The sequence below is a fragment of the Scomber japonicus genome, chromosome 7 (assembly GCF_027409825.1).
Source record: "Scomber japonicus isolate fScoJap1 chromosome 7, fScoJap1.pri, whole genome shotgun sequence".
Classification (NCBI taxonomy): domain Eukaryota; kingdom Metazoa; phylum Chordata; class Actinopteri; order Scombriformes; family Scombridae; genus Scomber; species Scomber japonicus.
Window position 1 is genome coordinate 36,233,019 of NC_070584.1, and position 12,500 is coordinate 36,245,518.

The 12,500-nt window shown below is 48.7% G+C and overlaps 1 pseudogene; it reads right to left on the bottom strand.

Moving 5' to 3' along the window:
• LOC128361639 (polypyrimidine tract-binding protein 1-like) overlaps positions 1 to 12,500 on the bottom strand; it is a 21,415-nt pseudogene that overhangs the window by 8,245 nt on the left and 670 nt on the right.

Genomic DNA, 12,500 nt, shown 5'->3' on the forward strand with positions numbered 1-12,500 from the left:
GGGACACAGGACAGTAGACGGGACACAGGACAGTAGATGGGACACAGGACAGGATGATGGGACACAGGACAGGATGATGGGACACAGGACAGTAGATGGGACACAGGACAGTAGATGGGACACAGGACAGGATGATGGGACAGTAGATGGGACACAGGACAGGATGATGGGACACAGGACAGGATGATGGGACACAGGACAGTAGATGGGACACAGGACAGGATGATGGGACACAGGACAGTAGATGGGACACAGGACAGTAGATGGGACACAGGACAGGATGATGGGACACAGGACAGGATGATGGGACACAGGACAGGATGATGGGACACAGGACAGTAGATGGGACACAGGACAGGATGATGGGACACAGGACAGTAAATGGGACACAGGACAGTAGATGGGACACAGGACAGGATGATGGGACACAGGACAGGATGATGAGACACAGGACAGGATGATGGGACACAGGACAGGATGATGGGACAGTAGATGGGACACAGGACAGTAGATGGGACACAGGACAGTAGATGGGACACAGGACAGGATGATGAGACACAGGACAGTAGATGGGACACAGGACAGGATGATGGGACACAGGACAGGATGATGAGACACAGGACAGGATGATGGGACACAGGACAGTAGATGGGACACAGGACAGGATGATGGGACACAGGACAGTAGATGGGACACAGGACAGGATGATGGGACACAGGACAGTAGATGGGACACAGGACAGGATGATGGGACACAGGACAGTAGATGAGACACAGGACAGTAGATGGGACACAGGACAGGATGATGGGACACAGGACAGTAGATGGGACACAGGACAGGATGATGGGACACAGGACAGTAGATGGGACACAGGACAGGATGATGGGACACAGGACAGGATGATGGGACACAGGACAGTAGATGGGACACAGGACAGGATGATGGGACACAGGACAGGATGATGGGACACAGGACAGGATGATGGGACAGTAGACGGGACACAGGACAGGATGATGGGACAGTAGACGGGACACAGGACAGGATGATGGGACACGGGACAGTAGATGGGACACAGGACAGTAGATGGGACACAGGACGGGATGATGGGACACAGGACAGGATGATGGGACACAGGACAGTAGATGGGACACAGGACGGGATGATGGGACACAGGACAGGATGATGGGACACAGGACAGGATGACGGGACACAGGACGGGATGATGGGACACAGGACAGGATGATGGGACACAGGACAGGATGACGGGACACAGGACAGGATGATGGGACACAGGACAGTATGATGGGACAGTAGATGAGACACAGGACAGGATGATGGGACACAGGACAGTAGATGGGACACAGGACGGGATGATGGGACACAGGACAGGATGATGGGACACAGGACAGGATGACGGGACACAGGACAGTAGATGGGACACAGGACAGGATGACGGGACACAGGACAGTAGATGGGACACAGGACAGTAGATGGGACACAGGACAGGAAGTGATGTCATGGTGTGTGAGGTCACCTGGTTCTTGGCTTTGAGCATCAGCAGGTTGGTGGCGTCTCCGAAGGGAAGACCGAGACTGATGACCTCGCTCTCAGAGACGTCGCTGGGAAGCTTCCGGATGTGGATCACTCGGGACGGAGATCCAGGACCTCTCAAGTCCACTTTGAACTTCTTACTGTCGCTGCCATTGGCTGCAGAGGACACACAGGGGGGACACATCAGAGAAAGACACATCAGAGAGGACACATCAGAGAGAGGAGACATCAGAGAGGAGACATCAGAGAGAGGACACATCAGAGAGAGGAGACATCAGAGAGGACACATCAGAGAGGACACATCAGAGAGAGGACACATCAGAGAGAGGACACATCAGAGAGAGGACACATCAGAGAGGACACATCAGAGAGAGGACACATCAGAGAGAGGACACATCAGAGAGGACACATCAGAGAGGACACATCAGAGAGAGGAGACATCAGAGAGGACACATCAGAGAGAGGACACATCAGAGAGAGGAGACACATCAGAGAGAGGAGACACATCAGAGAGAGGAGACATCAGAGAGAGGAGACATCAGAGAGGACACATCAGAGAGGACACATCAGAGAGGACACATCAGAGAGAGGAGACATCAGAGAGAGGACACATCAGAGAGGAGACATCAGAGAGAGGACACATCAGAGAGAGGACACATCAGGGAGGAGACATCAGAGAGGACACATCAGAGAGGAGACATCAGAGAGGACACATCAGAGAGGACACATCAGAGAGGACACATCAGAGAGAGGAGACATCAGAGAGGACACATCAGAGAGAGGAGACATCAGAGAGGACACATCAGAGAGAGGACACACAGGGAGGACACATCAGAGAGAGGACACATCAGAGAGAGGAGACATCAGAGAGAGGAGACATCAGAGAGGAGACACATCAGAGAGGACACATCAGAGAGAGGAGACATCTGAGAGGACACATTAGAGAGAGGACACACAGGGAGGACACATCAGAGAGAGGAGACACATCAGAGAGAGGAGACATCAGAGAGAGGAGACATCAGAGAGGAGACACATCAGAGAGGACACATCAGAGAGAGGAGACATCAGAGAGGAGACATCAGAGAGAGGAGACATCAGAGAGGACACATCAGAGAGAGGACAGACATGATGGACGGACAGGAGACACATGATGGACGGACAGGAGACAGACATGATGGACGGACAGGAAGCAGACAGGAAGCAGACATGATGGACGGACAGGAAGCAGACAGACATGATGGACGGACAGGAGACACATGATGGACGGACAGGAGACAGACATGATGGACGGACAGGAAGCAGACAGGAAGCAGACATGATGGACGGACAGGAAGCAGACAGACATGATGGACGGACAGGAAGCAGACATGATGGACGGACAGGAAGCAGACATGATGGACGGACAGGAAGCAGACATGATGGACGGACAGGAAGCAGACAGGAAGCAGACATGATGGACGGACAGGAAGCAGACATGATGGACGGACAGGAAGCAGACAGACATGATGGACGGACAGGAAGCAGACATGATGGACGGACAGGAAGCAGACATGATGGACGGACAGGAAGCAGACATGATGGACGGACAGGAAGCAGACATGACGGACGGACAGGAAGCAGACATGACGGACGGACAGGAAGCAGACATGACGGACGGACAGGAAGCAGACATGACGGACGGACAGGAAGCAGACAGGAAGCAGACATGATGGACGGACAGGAAGCAGACAGGGGACAGACATGATGGACGGACAGGAAGCAGACATGATGGACGGACAGGAAGCAGACATGATGGACGGACAGGGGACAGACATGATGGACGGACAGGAAGCAGACAGGGGACAGACATGATGGACGGACAGGAAGCAGACCTGTGGTGTTCATGATATACGGGCCGTTGGAGACGCTGCAGAAAAGCTCGTCAGGTCGTCTCTGAAACATTTAAACATCGAGATCAACAATCAATCACTCTGATCAGTCACTGATGAATACTTAATCAGAAACCTGACCACCCCACCCCCCCCCAATCCCAACCCCCCCCCCCCCCCCCCCCCCCCCCCCAACCCCAAACCTTAAGCAGGAGGAGCAGGAGGAAGAGGAGGAGGAGGAGCAGGAGGAAGAGGAGGAGGAGGAGTAGGAGGAGGAGGAGGAGGAAGAAGAGGAAGAGCAGGAGGAAGAGGAGGAGCAGGAGGAGGAGGAGGAGGAGGAGTAGGAGGAGGAGGAGCAGGAGGAAGAGGAGGAGGAGGAGAGGAGCAGGGGCAGGAGGAAGAGGAGGAGGAGGAGGAGGAGGAGGAGGAGGAAGAAGAGGAAGAGGAGGAGCAGGAGGAGGAGGAGCAGGAGGAGGAGGAGGAGCAGGAGGAGCAGGAGGAGGAAGAGGAGGAGGAGCAGAGGTGCCTACCTTTGTACCAACTGTTAAATCTTGGTCGACACTGCTGTGAAGGAAAAACAGCCGAGTTAGAAACTACATTAAATAAAGTTAAAGAGAAGAAGTCCAGAGAACTACAGCCAACTACACCCAACTACAGTCAACTACAGCCAACTACATCCAACTACAGCCAACTACAGCCAACTACAGCCAACTACATCCAACTACATCCAACTACAGCCAACTACACCCAACTACATCCAACTACAGCCAACTACAGCCAACTACAGTCAACTACAGTCAACTACATCCAACTACAGCCAACTACAGCCAACTACAGCCAACTACAGTCAACTACAGCCAACTACAACCAACTACAGCCAACTACACCCAACTACATCCAACTACAGCCAACTACAGCCAACTACAGTCAACTACAGTCAACTACATCCAACTACAGCCAACTACAGCCAACTACAGCCAACTACAGTCAACTACAGCCAACTACAACCAACTACAGCCAACTACAACCAACTACAGTCAACTACAGCCAACTACAGTCAACTACAGTAAACTACAGCCAACTACAGCCAACTACAGTCAACTACAGCCAACTACATCCAACTACAGTCAACTACACCCAACTACACCCAACTACAGTCAACTACAGCCAACTACAGCCAACTACAACCAACTACAGTCAACTACATCCAACTAGTCAACTACATCTAACTACATCCAACTACAGTCAACTACAGCCAACTACAGTCAACTATAGTCAACTACAGCCAACTACATTCAACTACAGTAAACTACAGCCAACTACAGCCAACTACAGTCAACTACATCCAACTACAGCCAACTACAGCCAACTACAGTCAACTACAGCCAACTACAGTCAACTACAGTCAACTACACCCAACTACATCCAACTACAGCCAACTACAGTCAACTACATCCAACTACAGCCAACTACAGCCAACTACAGTCAACTACAGCCAACTACAGTCAACTACAGTCAACTACAACCAACTACAGCCAACTAAAACCAACTACAGTCAACTACAGCCAACTACAGTCAACTACAGCCAACTACAGCCAACTACAGTCAACTACAGCCAACTACATCCAACTACAGTCAACTACACCCAACTACACCCAACTACAGTCAACTACAGCCAACTACAGCCAACTACAACCAACTACAGTCAACTACATCCAACTAGTCAACTACATCTAACTACATCCAACTACAGTCATCTACATACAACTACAGCCAACTACAGTCAACTATAGTCAACTACATTCAACTACAGTCAACTACATCTAACTACATCCAACTACAGTCATCAACATACAACTACAGCCAACTACAGTCAACTACATCCAACTACAGCCAACTACAGCCAACTACAGTCAACTACAGTCAACTACAGCCAACTACAGCCAACTACAGTCAACTACAGCCAACTACATCCAACTACAGTCAACTACAGCCAACTACACCCAACTACAGTCAACTACAGCCAACTACAGCCAACTACAACCAACTACAGTCAACTATAGTCAACTACAGCCAACTACATTCAACTACAGTCAACTACATCTAACTACAGCCAACTACAGTCAACTTCAGTCAACTACAGTCAACTACAGCCAACTACATTCAACTACAGTCAACTACAGTCAACTACGTCCAACTACAGCCAACTAGTCAACTACATCCAACTACAGTCAACTACAGCCAACTACAGCCAACTACAGTCAACTACATCCAACTACAGTCAACTACATCTAACTACATCCAACTACAGTCATCTACATACAACTACAGCCAACTACAGTCAACTACAGTCAACTTCAGTCAACTACAGTCAACTACAGTCAACTACAGCCAACTACATCCAACTACAGTCAACTACAGTCAACTACGTCCAACTACAGCCAACTACAGTCAACTACATCCAACTACAGTCAACTACATCCAACTACAGCCAACTACAGTCAACTACATCCAACTACAGTCAACTACATCCAACTACAGCCAACTACAGTCAACTACATCCAACTACAGTCATCTACAGCCAACTACAAACAACTACATCCAACTACAGTCAACTACAGCCAACTACATCCAACTACAGTCAACTACAGCCAACTACACCCAACTACATCCAACTACAGCCAACTACAGCCAACTACAGTCAACTACAGTCAACTACATCCAACTACAGCCAACTACAGCCAACTACAGCCAACTACAGTCAACTACAGCCAACTACAACCAACTACAGTCAACTACATCCAACTACAGTCAACTACAGTCAACTACAGCCAACTACAGTCAACTACATCCAACTACTGCCAACTACATCCAACTACAGCCAACTACAGTCAACTACAGTCATCTACAGCAAATTACAGTCAACTACAGCCATCTACAGTCAACTACAGTCAACTACAGCCAACTACAGTCAACTACAGTCATCTACAGCAAATTACAGTCAACTACAGTCATCTACAGTCAACTACAGTCAACTACAGCCATCTACAGTCAACTACAGTCAACTACAGTCAACTACAGCCATCTACAGCCATCTACAGTAAACTACTGCCATCTACAGCCAACTACAGCCAACTGCAGCCATCTACAGTCAACTACAGTCAACTACAGTCATCTACAGTCAACTACAGCCAACTACTGCCAACTGCAGCCAACTACAGTCAACTACAGTCAACTACAGCCATCTACAGTCAACTACAGTCAACTACAGTCAACTACAGCCAACTACAGTCAACTACAGCCATCTACAGCCAACTACAGCCAACTACAGTCAACTACAGTCAACTACTGCAACTACTGCCATCTACAGCCAACTACAGCCAACTACTGCCAACTGCAGCCATCTACAGTCAACTACAGTCAACTACAGTCATCTACAGTCAACTACAGCCAACTACAGCCAACTACAGTAAACTACTGCCATCTACAGCCAACTACAGCCAACTACAGTAAACTACTGCCATCTACAGCCAACTACAGCCAACAGCCAACTACAGCCAACTACAGTAAACTACTGCCATCTACAGCCAACTACAGCCAACTACTGCCAACTGCAGCCATCTACAGTCAACTACAGTCAACTACAGCCAACTACAGTAAACTACTGCCATCTACAGCCAACTACTGCCATCTACAGCCAACTACTGCCAACTACAGTCAACTACAGCCAACTACAGCCAACTACAGTCAACTACAGCCAACTACAGTCAACTACTGTCAACTACTGCCAACTACAGTCAACTACTGCCAGTGAACTAGTCAACTACAGTCAACTACTGCCAGTGAACTACAGTCAACTACAGCCAGTCAACTACAGTCAACTACAGCCATCTACTGCCAACTACTGTCAGTCAATTACAGTCAACTACTGCCAACTACAGTCAACTACAGTCAACTACTGCCATCTACTGCCAGTCAACTACAGTCAACTACTGCCAACTACTGCCAGTCAACTACAGTCAACTACAGCCATCTACTGCCAACTACTGCCAGTCAATTACAGTCAACTACTGCCAACTACAGTCATCTACTGCCAGTCAACTACAGTCAACTACAGCCAACTACTGCCAGTCAACTACAGTCAACTACAGTCAAGTCAACTGCTGCCAACTACAGCCAACTACAGTCAACTACTGCCAGTCAACTACAGCCAACTACAGTCAACTACAGTCATCTACAGTCATCTACAGTCAACAACATCCAACTACATCCAACTACAGTCATCTACAGTCAACTACAGCCAACTACAGTCATCTACAGCCAGTCAACTACAGTCATCTACTGCCAACTACAGTCAATTACTGCCAGTCAACTACAGCCATCTACTGCCAGTCAACTACAGTCATCTACTGCCAACTACAGTCAATTACTGCCAGTCAACTGCAGTCAACTACTGCCAGTCAACTACAGCCAACTACAGTCAATTACAGTCAACTACTGCCAGTCAACTACAGCCAACTACAGTCAACTACAGCCAACTACAGTCAACTACAGTCAACTACTGCCAGTCAACTACAGTCAACTACTGCCAGTCAACTACAGTCAACTACTGCCAGTCAACTACAGCCAACTACAGTCAACTACAGTCAACTACTGCCAGTCAACTACAGTCAACTACTGCCAGTCAACTACAGCCAACTACTGCCAGTCAACTACAGTCAACTACTGCCAGTCAACTACAGCCAACTACTGCCAGTCAACTACAGTCAACTACTGCCAGTCAACTACAGTCAACTACTGCCAGTCAACTACAGTCAACTACTGCCAGTCAACTACAGTCAACTACTGCCAGTCAACTACAGCCAACTACTGCCAGTCAACTACAGTCAACTACTGCCAGTCAACTACAGTCAACTACTGCCAGTCAACTACAGTCAACTACAGTCAACTACAGTCAACTACTGCCAGTCAACTACAGTCAACTACTGCCAGTCAACTACAGCCAACTACTGCCAGTCAACTACAGCCAACTACAGCCAACTACAGTCAACTACTGCCAGTCAACTACAGTCAACTACTGCCAGTCAACTACAGCCAACTACTGCCAGCCAACTACAGTCAACTACTGCCAACTACTGCTAGTCAACTACAGCCAACTACAGCCAACTGCTGCCAGTCAACTACAGCCAACTACTGCTAGTCAACTACAGCCAACTGCTGCCAGTCAACTACAGCCAGTCAACTACAGTCAACTACTGCCAACTACAGTCATCTACTGCCAGTCAACTACAGTCAACTACTGCTAGTCAACTACAGCCAACTGCTGCCAGTCAATTACAGCCAACTACAGCCAGTCAACTACAGCCAACTGCTGCCAGTCAACTACAGCCAGTCAACTACAGCCAACTGCTGCCAGTCAACTACAGTCAACTACAGCCAACTACTGCCAGTCAACTACAGCTAGTCAACTACAGCCAACTGCTGCCAGTCAACTACAGCCAACTGCTGCCAGTCAACTACAGTCAACTACTGCCAACTACAGCCAACTACTGCTAGTCAACTACAGCCAACTGCTGTAAACTACAGTCAACTACAGTCATCTACAGTCAACTACTGTAAACTACAGTCAACTACTGCCAGTCAACTACAGCCAACTACTGCTAGTCAACTACAGCCAACTACTGCTAGTCAACTACAGCCAACTATTGCTAGTCAACTACAGTCAACTACTGCCAGTCAACTGCTGCCAACTACAGCCAACTACAGTCAACTACTGCCAGTCAACTACAGCCAACTACTGCCAGTCAACTACAGCCAACTACTGCCAGTCAACTACAGCCAACTACTGCCAGTCAACTACAGTCAACTACAGTCATCTACAGTCAACTACTGTAAACTACAGTCAACTACAGTCAACTACTGCCAGCCAACTACAGTCAACTACTGCCAGTCAACTACAGTCAACTACTGCCAGTCAACTACAGCCAACTACTGCCAGTCAACTACAGTCAACTACTGCCAGTCAACTACAGTCAACTACAGCCAACTACAGTCAACTACTGCCAGTCAACTACAGTCAACTACTGCCAACTACTGCTAGTCAACTACAGCCAACTACAGCCAACTACTGCCAGTCAACTACAGCCAACTGCTGCCAGTCAACTACAGCCAACTGCTGCCAGTCAACTACAGCCAACTGCTGCCAGTCGACTACAGCCAACTGCTGCCAGTCAACTACAGCCAACTGCTGCCGGTCAACTACAGTCAACTACTGCCAGTCAACTGCTGCCAGCCAACTACAGCCAACTACAGCCAACTACTGCCAGTCAACTACAGCCAACTGCTGCCAGTCAACTACAGCCAACTGCTGCCAGTCAACTACAGCCAACTGCTGCCAGTCGACTACAGCCAACTGCTGCCGGTCAACTACAGTCAACTACTGCCAGTCAACTGCTGCCAGCCAACTACTGCCAACTACAATCATCTACTGCTAGTCGACTACAGCCAACTGCTGCCGGTCAACTACAGCCAACTACTGCTAGTCAACTACAGCCAACTACTGCCAGTCAACTACAGCCAACTACTGCCAGCCAACTACTGCCAGTCAACTACAGCCAACTGCTGCCAACTACAGCCAACTACTGCCAGTCAACTACAGCCAACTGCTGTAAACTACAGTCAACTACAGTCATCTACAGTCAACTACTGTAAACTACAGTCAACTACTGCCAGTCAACTACAGCCAACTACTGCTAGTCAACTACAGCCAACTACTGCTAGTCAACTACAGCCAACTACTGCTAGTCAACTACAGTCAACTACTGCCAGTCAACTGCTGCCAACTACTGCTAGTCAACTACAGTCAACTACTGTCAGTCAACTGCTGCCAACTACAGCCAACTACAGTCAACTACTGCCAGTCAACTACAGCCAACTGCTGCCAGTCAACTACAGCCAACTGCTGCCAGTCAACTACAGCCAACTACTGCCAGTCAACTACAGCCAACTACTGCCAGTCAACTACAGCCAACTACTGCCAGTCAACTACAGCCAACTACTGCCAGTCAACTACAGTCAACTACAGTCATCTACAGTCAACTACTGTAAACTACAGTCAACTACTGCCAGTCAACTACAGCCAACTACAGTCAACTACTGCCAGTCAACTACAGTCAACTACTGCCAGTCAACTACAGCCAACTACTGCCAGTCAACTACAGTCAACTACTGCCAGTCAACTACAGTCAACTACAGCCAACTACTGCTAGTCAACTACAGCCAACTACAGCCAACTACTGCCAGTCAACTACAGCCAACTGCTGCCAGTCAACTACAGCCAACTGCTGCCAGTCAACTACAGTCAACTACAGCCAACTACTGCCAGTCAACTGCAGCTAGTCAACTACAGCCAACTGCTGCCAGTCAACTACAGCCAACTGCTGCCAGTCAACTACAGCCAACTACTGCTAGTCAACTACAGCCAACTACAGCCAACTGCTGCCAGTCAACTACAGTCAACTACAGCCAACTGCTGCCAGTCAACTACAGCCAACTGCTGCCAGTCAACTACAGCCAACTACTGCTAGTCAACTACAGTCAACTACTGCCAGTCAACTGCTGCCAACTACTGCTAGTCAACTACAGTCAACTACTGCCAGTCAACTGCTGCCAACTACTGCTAGTCAACTACAGTCAACTACTGCCAGTCAACTGCTGCCAACTACTGCTAGTCAACTACAGTCAACTACTGCCAGTCAACTGCTGCCAACTACAGCCAACTACAGTCAACTACTGCCAGTCAACTACAGTCAACTACTGCCAGTCAACTGCTGCCAACTACAGCCAACTACAGCCAACTACTGCCAGTCAACTACAGCCAACTGCTGCTAGTCAACTACAGTCAACTACTGCCAGTCAACTACAGCCAACTACTGCCAGTCAACTACAGTCAACTACAGTCAACTACAGTCATCTACAGTCAACTACTGTAAACTACAGTCAACTACTGCCAGTCAACTACAGCCAACTACTGCTAGTCAACTACAGCCAACTACTGCTAGTCAACTACAGCCAACTGCTGCCAGTCAACTACAGTCAACTGCTGCCAGTCAACTACAGCCAACTGCTGCCAGTCAACTACAGCCAACTACTGCTAGTCAACTACAGCCAACTACTGCTAGTCAACTACAGTCAACTACTGCCAGTCAACTGCTGCCAACTACTGCCAGTCAACTACAGCCAACTGCTGCCAGTCAACTACAGCCAACTACTGCTAGTCAACTACAGTCAACTACAGCCAACTGCTGCCAGTCAACTACAGTCAACTACAGTCAACTACAGTCAACTACTGCTAGTCAACTACAGCCAACTACTGCTAGTCAACTACAGTCAACTACTGCCAGTCAACTGCTGCCAACTACTGCCAGTCAACTACAGCCAACTGCTGCCAGTCAACTACAGCCAACTACTGCTAGTCAACTACAGTCAACTACTGCCAGTCAACTACAGCCAACTGCTGCCAGTCAACTACTGCCAGTCAACTACTGCCAGTCAACTACAGCCAACTACTGCTAGTCAACTACAGCCAACTACTGCCAGTCAACTACTGCCAGTCAACTACAGCCAACTACTGCTAGTCAACTACAGCCAACTACTGCTAGTCAACTACAGCCAACTGCTGCCAGTCAACTACTGCCAGTCAACTACTGCCAGTCAACTACAGCCAACTACTGCTAGTCAACTACAGCCAACTACTGCCAGTCAACTACTGCCAGTCAACTACAGCCAACTACTGCTAGTCAACTACAGTCAACTACTGCCAGTCAACTACAGCCAACTACTGCTAGTCAACTACAGCCAACTGCTGCCAGTCAACTACAGCCAGTCAACTACAGCCAACTACTGCCAGTCAACTACAGCCAACTACTGCCAGCCAACTACTGCCAGTCAACTACAGCCAACTACTGCCAGTCAACTACAGCCAACTACAGTCAACTACAGCCAACTACTGCCAGCCAACTACAGCCAACTACAGTCATCTACAGTCAACTACAGTCATCTACAGTCACCCGTACCAGGTCA